Raw genomic sequence first — 13,746 nt, 5'->3', positions numbered from 1 at the left:
TATTATATTGCGGTCAGACTTAATCAGTTCACAAAACCATAATAATATAGACACAAATTGTAATAATGCATAAAAGTGACAAAACGTTATATATGCAACAACATGATTCAAAATACAAAAACAGGTCCCATAAGAATCACTCACAACACACTCTCAAACTCACACCTAAGTCATACAGCACCATCAATTCATACATCTCGCTTATACCGACAGTAGCTCAAATGAACATAGAGGTCCCACATACAGAGGTTCAAAGATCAATACATAGATATTCAGTACAGTATGTAATCGTACATAGATTTTATATATATATATATATAGTATATATAATTTCAAATGCAATTTCAATCTTTATAGATCATACAGGAGAAATAGTAGGGGGGGAGCCTCATGAGCTGCGCTGACGCGCGTTTCGGTGACAACACCCTAATTCGGGTACCACCTTCTTCAGGGCGTACAAAGACCGTAAAGAGCGGGCTAACGATGTAATGGGACCTAACGGATATAAAACATAAGATATAAAACTCACATGAAATACCCCATTAGTTTCATCACTCTAAGATTGCTCATATCATACGTTGGTCTTCAGTAACGGGTGTCAAAACCAAAACAGATTTTCTTTCTCCAAATTAGAGCCACACTAGAAAAGCGCATGATAAAGACAGCACCAGGGAAAAACGTAGAAATTGAAATCCGAAAGTGAAGTGTTAAAAAATAATAAATAGAAAATGGTCTGAAGAGAGCGTACAATGAAATATATGTACCAGAAAGATTTAGAAAGATAAGGAGAAGAAAGAATAATCAAAAAGGATGAAAAAAAGAGGGAGGGAAAGGAGGAGAATCAAGAAAATCTTGCGAATAAGGTCTAAAATCAAAGTCAAAGAACAACTCAAACATAATGACAACATAGGTAAAGACTAGTAGTAAATTCATTAAAGTGAACTAGAAGCTCATAGTCACGCTAACCTGTATCGAATGGGAAGAACTGATCAGGCTGCAATTAGCTAAAGAGAGGTGGATCCGATCATCGCCAAGCCGTCGGGAGTTCCAAATGGTTCAAAACAGCTAGAATGAACAAATACGTTCTACATTAGGTAAATATTAGAAAGATATTACGGCATCACAGTTAAAGAGCACAAAACAAAACAAAAATCTAACACAAAAACTATTTTACCTCATCTATAGAGACATGTGAATAGAATATATGTTGAAAGATTGAAGAATGCTCGGGTTCCGTCAGGATAAATAAGTGGAAACACTTGAGATAATTCGAAGAAATTCTGTGAACAAGAAAGGAGATTGGCTTTCTACTAGGGGGACATTTTGAAAGACAAAAACAAGTGCAAATGCGCCAGAGCTTATAGTCTAGAAAACCCTCACTGGAACAAGAAAGGACTCACCCTTCGAAAAGTTAACAAGGCAAAATCTGTAAACAACAAGGTTCAGTGGAGATAGCTGCTGTAGTCAATGTTACCAAGGTGAAGTCAGAAGTACACAAGGTGCAGCGGCGATGTCACGGGAGCTGTACATCAAGAAAGACAAAATAAGGAACGGTATAAGTTCAATTGCTATACCCTTATATATGGAGTAGCCGGTAGATGTAAAAAGTATCCAAATATATCTAGCTCAAAATGTCAAGGAGGAAACAATAAAACGAGACACAGGCTAAGATTAAGACTACGTATATGATTGCCACGTTACAACGAGCTGTTGATATACAGACCGGCGAGTTCAAATATACAATTCAAAAGTGTAAAAAGAACAAAATGCGAGCAACACGGCAACAATGGTCAGAAAAACATAAATCAGGAAAAAGAAAGTAGAGAGCACCTAGTTAATAGTACCAGATTTGCACAGATAATGAATGGCGGCAAGTACGGGAGATCTCTGGTTATGACATCCTTCCAAATGGTAAACCGGAAAAAGGTCCGATAAGCATGCGTAAAACGTATGCAGGCGTTTAAATAGGCCAATGGAAGGACCCGTGATCAAAACAGGCGTGCCAATACTCAGGCATCAATGCAAGTAGAGCATTTTTTAAAGGGGCAAGCTCACACGAAAAAATAAATGTAGAAAGACCTCGGTATAAAGTTAATAGAGAAGAGGCCTGTGATAAAATCATGACAGTCGCAACCGGAGGTTGTATCACCAGGCCAATGAAATGCAAAAGCAAAAATGAGATAAATTTGAAGAGACAATATCACATGTGTGTATCCAATGACGCGAATAATGAAATCAGGGGGGCAGGCCTATGGAGCCTTATGAAGCGTTGGAACACAATGCTGCTAGTCGAGAAAGCATCAGGCTTGGCAAATACAAGTGACAGGATCAAGGAATAAGGAAAAATAAATAACACTAATTACAAAATAAAAAAATGTAGGTAACTACATTTTAAGTGTCAAGTAGCGAAGAGCCGAATGGAAGTCTTACAAAATAGCATTTTCCCATGGCAGGGATTCGTTCAACCCTTTGTCCTTAGTATTAAGGACAAAGATCCAATATACTTCGCGCTTCCTGCGTGTATTATTGCTATCCAGTCCTTTTTGGATACAAATTTTTTCCAAAATCGTCCAGCGGAGATCCTCCTCAGAATGTCTCTTTGTTGTCCAATGATCTACAAGTGGGGCAGCAAGCTTAGATTTTCTAATGTTGGACTTATGTTCCCCGATGCGTATTCTAACCTCTCTGGCAGTTTCGCCTACATAGGTGAGCAAGCAGGGGCATTGGATGGCATAAACACAGTTTGAGGTCTTACAATTCATCATCTCTTTCATACTTACATTGAAATCGTTAACGCAAATTTGATTGCCAACAATGGCGTTGGCACATGCGTGACAGGTGCCACATTTGTGGTTGCCATTAATGGGAGAGGCTCCCTCAATGGACTTTTGTATCCAATTCCTTTGTTCCGGTAGTTTGGCCCTGACTAGCCAGTTCCTCAGATTCTTGTTTCTGCGGAATGCAAACAATGGTTTCGGCAGATAGGCTGTGTCGGTGTCTAAATTTAGAAGGTGCCATTGTGAGTTGACAATCTGTCTGATCTTATTATCCATAGGCGAATGCTTAGTTACACAGACTAGCTTGTCTGTCTGATCTTGTTTCTTAGTTTGGAACATGGAGTCGCGATTGTAGAAACGGGGTCTCTTGAGAGCATTCCTAACCATTCTGGGGGGATACCCTCTTTGAATAAATTTCTCCTTCATGATTTCAGCATTATGGAGATAGCCGTTGATGGTGGTACAGTTTCTACGCAAGCGTAGAAACTGACTAAACAGAATTCCATCCTTCTGACTTCTCGGATGGAAACTTTCAAAATAGAGAAGTGTATTCCTGGCCGTAGGTTTGGTATATAGGGATACAGACAATTTGCATTCCTGGTGTTCTACCCAAACGTCAAGGAACTCAAGTTTGATGGTACTCATATGGGCTGTGAACCTAAGGTTGACATCTGCGTTGTTTATCCATTCGATGAATTTATTCAAATAGACCTGGTCGCCGGTCCAGATGAAAAAAATATCATCGATGTACCGGGACCAGTGTCGGACATTTTCAAAGAAGGGAGCAACCTCATTGTAGATATTACAATGTTCAAACTCGCCCATATACAGACAGGCAACACTGGGGGCACAGGCTGCTCCCATGCTGACTCCCTGTACCTGTTGATAGAAATTTCCATCAAATTCAAAGAAATTCTCTTGTAGCACTATCTCCAAGCATCGAATCAAGAATCTGCCATTGTTTAAAGTTTGATCCATTTCGATAATGTTACTCAGGGCCTTACATGCTTCTGTTTGAGGGATGTTTGAATATAAAGATTCAACATCGAGAGTCACAAGGATGTCTTGGTGTGGATTGTATTCAAGTCCTTCTATCTTAGAGATGAAGTGCCCTGTGTCCTTAACATAAGAGCGTAAAGTTACCACCATTGGTTGAAGGAACTTATCGAGGTATTTAGATAAAGGTTCAGTGGCAGAACCAATGGTGGAAACAATAGGTCTCAGGCGTTGATCAGTCTGGTCTTTGTGAGTTTAGGTATCCCGTATATGATCGGGATACGAGTATGAGTTGGGGTGAGAAAATGAGCTTCTTGAGGGTAAATTTCTCCTCTATCAATTGCTTGTTCGACTTCGTATAAGATTCTGCGTTTGACCCTGGGTTCCGGGTTAGATGGGATTTTAAGATAATGTCTGGGTGACCCAAGAAGATCCAACATTTTTGCTTTGCAACGGTCACTGTTAAAGATGACAATGCCGCCTCCCTTATCGCAGGGCTTGACCGTGAGGTCGTTGTTGTTTCTAAGGAGCTTAAAGGCAGCATTGTCCTCTTTGGAGATATTATAGATCGGAATTGGAACAAACTTAGTCGCCCTCTGTACCTTGTTAAGGACAGCTTTTTCAAATAAACTAACCTCAGAACCCAAGGAGTCTAAGCCTGGAGTAAAGCAAGAAGGGGGTTTCAGTCCTGATTGATTATTGGTGTCTATGTTTGGGGTCCTATTCTGGAAATATTTCTTCAGTCTCACTTTACGGAAGAAGGCATGCAAATCTTTGAAAAGTTCGAATTTATTCATTCGGGTAGACGGTACAAATGATAAACCTTTAGTAAGCAGTGCCACAGTGGAACAATCCATTTGTTTAGATGACAAATTGAAAATGGGAATCCTATTTACGTCCTCCAATATTGGCGTTGACGAGTCTGAATGTATCTCTGAGGTTGGGTTTGATCCTGGTATTGGCCCCTGTATTGTGGATTCTGAACTTGATCCTGGTAATGTCCCCTGAATTGGGAATTCTGAGCTTGATTTTGAAAGTGATTCTGGTATCTGGGGCGATAATTGCCCCGACGATTGCCTAAAAAACGAGTTTCTGGTGTTAATCGATCTGATGTCTGCCTGTATTGCGGATTGCTATATGAAGGGCCCTCGCTGTCTGAGTCTGTTGTGTCAGAAAAGGTGACAACTCGTTTATTGCTCCAGTCAGAAAAGGTATTACTCGTGGCGTTATCCCCGTTGTTAGCATAAAAATTCTCAACTAGGAATGGATAAACCCGTTCCTGGGAGAAATTCCTAATGTCCTTTCTTAACTTTTCGGTTTTTCTTTTGAGAAGACATTCACTAAATGAATCGATTTTGATCAAGATTTCTTCCAATTTCTTTTTACTGTCTTCGACACTGTGTCTGTTTAAGTTTCTCCTCAAGTTCAAGTATCTCTTTATTCAGGAGTTCAATGACCTCGCTGGCTGTTTCGATAATTAAAATCATCCAGTCTCTGGAACATCTATTGGAGATGAGGGCCCATTTTTCCAGAAAATGTCTAATTTCAATAAACAAACCAGGGATATTTCTAACACGTAGGCGGATAGGAATGGTACCAGCCTTCAAGTATTCGAGCATGAAATTGGCATGCGACTCTGCGTTTAGTTTTTTTCTTAAGGTTAAAAAGTCTGGTCCATTCTTCATTTGGGCCCTTGGATAGAGTAAATGGCCGATCGCCCTCAATGGTCTGGCCTAGGAGACGGGCAAAATCCTCATCCGTAAAAACAAAAGGACTTGATGCTATCCATATGGGTAGATCAATAAAAGACAAAGATATACTGTTTAGATGAACGGAACAATGAACCTAGAAAGAAGAATGTCTAGTTATAGTGTCGCCAAAAAGACTTCTAGATGTTGGTATATAGCAGAAAAAATTATTTCTTTATCTGGAATAGATAGAAAAGGAGAAAGAAAAAGAAAAAAGGGAATGGTGCAAGAAGAAAGAAAGGAATTTCTAGTGTAAGCGTAAAATAATAAATTTCAAATAACAAAAGAAAAAACAAGAAACAAGAGACCCCACGGCTCAAGGGCCGGGATCAAATATCCAATATAACTAGGGGAACCCCTGGCTAATTAATGTAGGTAGGAAATCAGGGGAAAATTGGAAGTCACTAAGAAAAAGAATATTTCTCTACCTATATGTTTCTTTATGTACAAAGTATCATCTATTGAGGCATTGACACTCTGGTTAGACCCACAAGTAAAATTTTATTTTTCATATTATATTGCGGTCAGACTTAATCAGTTCACAAAACAATAATAATATAGACACAAATTATAATAATGCATAAAAGTGACAAAACGTTATATATGCAACAACATGATTCAAAATACAAAAACAGGTCCCATAAGAATCACTCACAACACACTCTCAAACTCACACCTAAGTCATACAGCACCATCAATTCATACATCTCACTTATACCAACAGTAGCTCAAATGAACATAGAGGTCCCACATACAGAGGTTCAAAGATCAATACATAGATATTCAGTACAGTATGTAATCGTACATAGATTTTATATATATATATATATATATAGTATATATAATTTCAAATGCAATTTCAATCTTTATAGATCGAACAGGAGAAATAGTAGGGGGGGAGCCTCATGAGCTGCGCCGACGCGCGTTTCGGTGACAACACCCTAATTCGGGTACCACCTTCTTCAGGGCATACAAAGACCGTAAAGAGTATGCCTGTTGTGCCCACACCACTTCCCATTGATCCAAAGTCAGGCAAGCCATTTAGGATCCCCAAGAAGTGGAAGGGCACCCCTCCACAATCTCCCAGCCACACTGTGACTCCCGTCTGCAAGACTCCGCCTCCACGTGCTACTACACCACCTGGACCAAGCAGCCCTCCAGCTTGCCAAGCCACTGATAGCTCTACCTCAGCTATTCGGCTCTCTCCCCCGTCAAGTGCCCGACAGTCCCCGAGACACAGCCAGCTCCCAGTCTGCCTGACAGTCAAGTTTGTTAGTCACCCTCACACACCTGTCTCTCACACAGGTGAGCCTGTACAGCACATTGTTGCCCCTGACTGTGCAGCTTCTCATGGACTCAGTCTGCACTTTGTCCTGCCCACTGGCCTTGTTGTTCACTGCTGTGTTAGACCCTTCCCTGTGCAGCTTCTCATGGACTCAGTCTGCACCCTGGACTGGCCACTGGCCCTGTTGCTCTTCGCTGTGCAGGACCCTTCCCTGTGCAGCTTCTCATGGACTCAGTCTGCACTTTGTCCTGCCCACTGGCCTTGTCGTTCACTGCTGTGTGCCCCCTGCCTGTGCAGCTTCTCATGGACTCAGTCTGCACCTTGGACTGGCCACTGGCCCTGTTGCTCTTCGCTGTGTTGGACCCTTCCGTGTGCAGCTTCTCATGGACTCAGTCTGCACTTTGTCCTGCCCACTGGGCTTGTCGTTCACTGATGTGTGCCCCCTGCCTGTGCAGCTTCTCATGGACTCAGTCTTCACCTTGGACTGGCCACTAGCCTTGTGTTTTGCCCCCTGCCTGTGCAGCTTCTCATGGACTCAGTCTGCACCTTGGACTGGCCACTGCCCTTGTGTTTTGCCCCCTGCCTGTGAAGCTTCTCATGAACTCAGTCTGCACCTTGGACTGGCCACTGGCCTTGTGTTTTACCCCCTGCCTGTGCAGCTTCTCATGGACTCGGTCAGCATCTTGGACTGGCCACTGGCCTTGTGTTTTGCCCCCTGCCTGTGCAGCTTCTCATGGGCTCAGTCAGCACCTTGGACTGGCCACTGGCCTTGTGTTTTGCCCCCTGCCTGTGCAGCTTCTCATGGACTCAATCTGCACTTTGTCCTGCCCACTGGCCTTGTCGTTCACTGCAGTGTGCCCCCTGCCTGTGCAGCTTCTCATGGACATGCTCTCCATCTTGTGCCTTGCTCTTCTCTTTCTCATGGTACCTATCTGTGCACTATGTGAATAAAGGCAGTTTCTCCTGTTGTCTATTTTGTCAGTGTCCTTACTGAATAAAGTTAATTTGCTGTGTGTAAATGGTTTACTGTGCCACATGGTCTGTGTGGCACTTCAACATGGTCAATATTTGGGCTCACTTACTCTCTTTTTTTCAGGGCTGACAGGGTCTTCATTTCTTCTTGACCCAAATACTTGTGGTGGCAATGGTGTAAATTTTGAATGGTTTGCAGTAGTCATTTACTTGATTAGTTCATGTTGGCTCTATTGTACACATGTCGGGGGGGGGGGGGTGACTGCCAGCACAGAATGGGTTTCTGCACACAGTATTGCAGGCAGGCTGTCCAGGGTCATCATGTATGTGTGTTCTTCCTTTATGTGTGTCCAGTGGTGTATATGTGTGGTCATCTTGTGATGGCCAGTCATCCTGGTCCCATAGCTTACTTTCCATTTGTGCTCTTGGATGGCCAGGTAGTGTGCAGTGTGACGTGGGTGAGTTTGTGGGGAGTGTTGATGTGTACATGCCTCTGCAATGTCAACTACACACATGTGTCACCCAGGAGTTGTGTGCCAGTTGTTTTGATTGTTCATCCCTGTGGGTGTGGTTGTATGCCCATGTGTGAGTTGTGTGTTGTGCACTGTGCAGTGTGTTGGTGTGTCCTTACACTTCTGGGTGACTCCTACTTGTTGTCTTGTCACTTGTGAGTATGCAGAGAGTCTTACTGGCAAGTCAGTGTTGTGTTTTGTTGCACATACATGTGTCTGGTGGCTGTTTGTGGGGACTGTGCAGACCTGCTGCTCCACACTGCCATTGTGGTTGCTTTCTCATGCCTTGCTGTCACATGGTGCCTTCTTGCCTCCAGTGTGGCATGTTGTGTGTGTTGTCATGCCATCCCCTATCTGTGCTTCAGCTGCCTACCCATTATGGGTCTGCACTCCCTCTCTTTGTGTATGGTACACTCCTGCAATGTCCCCTACTGACATGCAGTACACTTCACTTTGATGTGAGCTGTCCCCTTGCTTTGTATGTGTGTGTGCGCCTCCCCATGACTTCATTTGTGCCACTGTGCTTTGTGGTGCAGTTCTTTGTCCAGGGTCAATGTGTCACTCAGGGCATTTCCCCAATGGGTAATGTGTGATGTTCTGGTGCTGTTTGTCAGTCATGGTTGCTCCTATGCAGTTCAACTGTTTGTGCTGCCCAGTCCTGTGGTCAAGTTGTTTCCACCTTTGTGTCCCAGACTTGTGCATCTATTGGGTGTTGTGTTGTATGTATGTGTGTTGTTTGTGTTTTTGCTTCACTTCCTGGGTGTGCTGTTGTCTTTGTGCTGTGCTGTGTGGTGTTGTGTGTGTTGCTGTTCTGTCACTGATGTCTGTGTGTGTCTGGTATGCTTGGTGTGCACACACCGCTTGTTGTCCATGCAGTGCTGTGTTTGTATGTTGCCTTGTGATTGCCTGGTGTGCATCCCCTGATGTCGTGCTGTGTTTGCTATGTGATTGTTCTGCCTGTGCATCTGTTATTTGTTTGCTGTGGCTGTGTTGGTCTGTGATGGTGCACTTCTTGTGTGTGTTGTGGTATGGTGTCTGTGCATTGTTCCTGGGTGATGGGGCTGTGCACTCATGTTGTGTCTGTGCTCCCATTGCCATTCCCCAGTTTAGCTGCACAGGGCATGTCTGTTGTTGTGGCTCTGTGTGTGTTTCTGTTGGGTTATGTGTTTGTCTGTTGTACTTGTTTCCACTTTTGTGGTGGCATCCCTGTGTGTGTGTGTGTTATGTCTGTGGCTGAGCCCAGGGTGTGTGGTTGTTTGTGTGTGTATTGTCTGTCAAGTATTGCCAGCCTTCAGTGTGTTTGGCACTGGTGTTGTGTGCTGCTGGTGTGAGGGGTGTATGTGCGTAGATTCTTACTGGTGTTTGTCAGTCCTGAGGTGTGTAGATGGACCCTGTGTGTAGTGCTGCTGGTGTGCTCCTGTGGGGTAGTTGTATGTATGTGTGACTGTGCAGGCTGTGTGTCCATTTGGATGTTGATTCCTTGTATGTGTTCATTTGTTGCTTGTTCTCATTGATATTTCCCTGAGTGTTGTGTTGTGTGTGTTTCCCTGGCCCTGTGCTACTGTACTGTGTGTTCCTGTGCAGCCACTCCTGCAGTGTGTGTCTCCATGATTGTTTGTTGTGTGGTGCAGGGTGTGTATTGCCCTGGCTTGTTGTTGTGCATGGTGTGCACAGGAGGGGCACATGGCACGTGCCTTCATGGGGTGTGATAGTGTGTGGTGGAAGTGGGTGTATCCCTGTGGTCTTTGTGCCCTGCCCATGCCTGGCACTGGCCCTGCCTTCTGCATTATGCGCATGTATTTGCTTGTGTTCGCCGCTGCGGTGACGTGACCGGGACATTGCTGCATGGTGGCGGTAGCTGTGTGTCCAGGATGCAGCGGGGTGACTTTGTGGCAGGTGGGTGATGTTTGGGTGCCCTTGTCGATGTGTCCCTGTCCCCCCTAGGGTGTCTGATGTGTATTTGGAACCGGTGTCAGGCCGTGTGTTGTGTGTTGTGTTGTTGCGTACCTGCGGCGGCGTCCGCGGCGGTCCATGAGTTCCTGGTGATGTAGCAGGTACAGCACCGGAAAGACGTGTAGAGCTGGGTCCATGGCGGTCATGACCGGGACTCTGGTTTTGCGCTCCGCTGTCGAGCTTCCGCCGTCTCTGGTTGGGCGGTGTCTCTGGTGTGGTGCGTCTGCTTGCTTGTGTCATCCTAATTTGTGGAGCGGGGCGGACGTCATTCCGCACGGCGGTGAGTCTCCATTGGCTCCCACCGCAGCGGTGGCGGGCGCACTTTGATGGTGGTGCGCGTCACACCGCGGCGGTCGGGAATTGGCCTATGTTTGTCCATACTAATTTGGCGGACGTGATGTCCGCTGCTGGTGGGCGGAAAAAGGCATTGTGGGCGGAAAAAGGCATTTTTCCGCACCGCCAGCGCCGCGGTGGTCCCACCGCCCGACATCCTAATGGACTCCTTAATTTCTTCAGAGTTACACAGAGAGAATAGACGGGCGTTTTCATAAAAGGATTTATTGAACAGTCTTGTTTCTCGTGTAAGAGATATGAGCTGTTACAATCGTAAGACAGTATGCGAGATATATTATGTACAGCGTAAGCAGTAGAAAGAAATAATACTGCGCTAGCATTAACTTTTAGCTATGACACATATATTCATATACATAAATATCATAAGCTAAAAATACGAGTACTCATAAGATGCTTCTCTAACTAGTTCTACCCCAGTGTACCTAACCTAAGTGTAGTACAAGGTAAGAAGTAGGTGATGTATTCTATTGTATGGTAGGCTATAGTATGGTATGCTATAGTCTGGTATGCCAAGTCTGGTATGCCAAGAGTCCCTCTAGGTTCTAGTCTACTCCATACCTTGAGAATGAGAGAGGTGGGAATCTCTATCCGGGTCTCAAACTCTAACACCCCGCGAAGGGAGTCAGAACACTGGAAGCTGGATTCTCTGTGAGCAGGGATGACAGCGTCTCTTGTCAGTGCGTCAGGCCGGGACACAGGTTCCTCTAAAGTGGAGGTCTCCTCCTACTTGCTTGGGCAAGGGAAGGTATATTTATACCTGGTAGGTGACTTGGAATGTTAGCATTGATGTAAAGTCGGGCAGAGGAAGACGTCAGGAATGAACCCCTAAGGAATAGCGGTTCATGCATAATAAATGAGTTTTTGGAGAAATCAATAATCCTGTGCTAGGGGAACTCCCAAGAGCTTAAGAGTCTGGTTTCTAAGAACTCGTTGTGACGTTGGGGTGGACGGATGTAGGTGACCATGCCTGTATTTGGATAGCATGACTAATGCCTAAATAAGGACTAGGATCTTATGCCTATATAAGGGCAATGCAAATTGTGCCTATATAAGGACATGTTTCAGGAAAACCTATATACGGACACCTAAAGCGGAATACAACAAGAGTGGGTTCCTTCCCTCTGGTGAGCTGACGTGTGCTGAACGTCCACCAGTGGAAGCTGCCTTTGAAGCCAGATATTCATTCCCAAAGCTGTTTAACTATTGTCATCTTCCATTGTGGGTTTTTGTAACCAATGGCTTCCCAGTGTTTTAAAACTACATTGTATCCATGAATTCAAAACAAAGAGTCATGTACTATGAATGTAGGAACGGAAACGTTTGCTTTCTGCAAGGTTAGGAGGGGAGTATTTAGTTCTGCCATTTCTGCAGTTGAGTCACTGAAAGTCTTCATTTGTATACTCTTTGTTTTAAATTCTGAATACTTGAACTCTCTTTGCACCGCTGCACAAGCCAGTGAGTACTGCTGTTTAGTGCTTACTGCCTCTCCCTGTAATCACATCACCATTTTCGTGCAATGCCTTTTCCAAGAATGTCAGGAATTCTTTGCTGATGTTAAAGATGTTCCTGTTTTTTAATGTCAGATCATATTTGAATTGTACATCTATGCTAATTTGACAGGCATTCCATTGCACTCAGCACACATGCATTCACTATATAGATTTAGTGGTAGCAACCTTAGATGGTATTGTTGCCACAGTTATTGTCTTACAGTGCACGGTGGCCTTTCTTTGATGATCGATGTCTGAACTGCTTTGAGAACTTTCTTTATTGGAGCAAATCGATCTTCTGCTGCAGTGTGTTGTGCACACAATTGATGTAATATGTCATTGTTAGACCTGGCACCATTCGCGTGGGTGTCCCTTCCATTTTTTACTGTTGCCTCCTGTGTTTTTGCTATGTTTTTGATTGGTCTAGATGCTTTGGGCACTTTGCCACTGCTGATCAGTGCTAAAGTGCATGTGCTCCCTGTGTAAATTGTTGTTATGGATTAGTGACTCCATGATTGGTTATTTGATTTACTTGTCAGACCCTAGTACAGTGCACCATGTGTGCCCAGGGCCTGTAAATCAAATGCTGCTGGTGGGCTTGCAGCACTGATTGTGCCACCCACAGAAGCAGCCTGTAAAATGTGGCTCAGGCCTGCCATTGCAGAGCCTGTGTGCAGTCTGGGATGGCCATGTCGACTTGCCGGTCCCTAAACCTTCCCTTTTCTACATGTTAGTCACCCCTAAGGTAGGCCCAAGGTACCCCTGTGGGCAGGGTTCATTGTACGTGAAAGGTAGGACATGCCCTGATGTGTGTGGCATGTCCTGATAGTGAAATACTGCCAATTTTGTTTTTCACTATTGCAAGGCTATCTGTTCCCATAGGCCAGAATGGGCAGTTGGTTTATAACATCTTGTAAACATAACTGGCCCTAGGAACAAGATAGAAAAATAAAGTTTAGTATGCCTGAACTCTGAATGTTAAAGTGCATCTTTAAGTGAGGGTGATTTTTACATTCTGTGTTTGAAAATACCACTTTTAGAAAGTGGGTATTTTCTTGCCTAGCCATCCACTATGCCTCTGCTAGGTTTTTGTATTGTATGTCTGGCTTGTGAGTGACCGGAACTGGGAGAGGGCTGTGGCTCCAGAAGTCTGATGAGTCAGGGCCGGGCTGAATGGGACCTGGGTTGAATTTGGAGTAGGGGGAGGAGATTTCCTTTCACCTGAATGGACCTAGTCAGCCTTCAACAATGCTGTTTCCACCTCCTGCCAGGAAGCTGCACCAGTGAGGACAGAACTGGTTTTGGCTAGGTACAGACACGCTCTGCCTTCAGAAAACAAAGAAATTGTGTGTATAAAAAGGGAGACCCAGACCCCAGACTTTTAGATCACTTCTGGGAATCAAGAGGAACCTTTGCCAAGGAGAAGAGCCGGAGAAGCTGAGGAGGGATACTGCCCCTGTGCTGTTTGCTGTCTGGGGTTGGCCTGCAGTGGCTGCTTGCTGCCAAGGAAAGGAGAAGAAGGACTTTCCTGTTTGCTTTGTCACCTGTTTGAAGAAAAGATCTCCACAGGCTTGAAACCGAGCTTTCTGTTCTGAGGTCTCAGGGACACAAAGACTTCACAACCAGCTCCCCTGAATTTCCTTGCTGGGAATTCTAACC

General features: G+C 44.5%; 1 long non-coding RNA gene across 1 annotated transcript in view; it reads right to left on the bottom strand.

The window, feature by feature from the left end:
• Positions 1-1,174: 1,174 nt before the first annotated feature.
• LOC146809699 (uncharacterized) overlaps positions 1,175-13,746 on the bottom strand; it is a 98,030-nt gene continuing 85,458 nt past the window's right edge. Inside the window, exons 2-3 of the long non-coding RNA XR_014965581.1 lie at positions 1,401-1,522; positions 1,175-1,280 (exon numbers count right to left, since the gene is read on the bottom strand). This is a non-coding gene — a long non-coding RNA (uncharacterized LOC146809699). The remainder of the gene's footprint in view (positions 1,281-1,400; positions 1,523-13,746) is intronic.

The sequence above is a fragment of the Triturus cristatus genome, chromosome 7, assembly GCF_964204655.1.
Source record: "Triturus cristatus chromosome 7, aTriCri1.1, whole genome shotgun sequence".
Classification (NCBI taxonomy): domain Eukaryota; kingdom Metazoa; phylum Chordata; class Amphibia; order Caudata; family Salamandridae; genus Triturus; species Triturus cristatus.
This window is presented reverse-complemented; position numbering and strand designations above follow the sequence as displayed.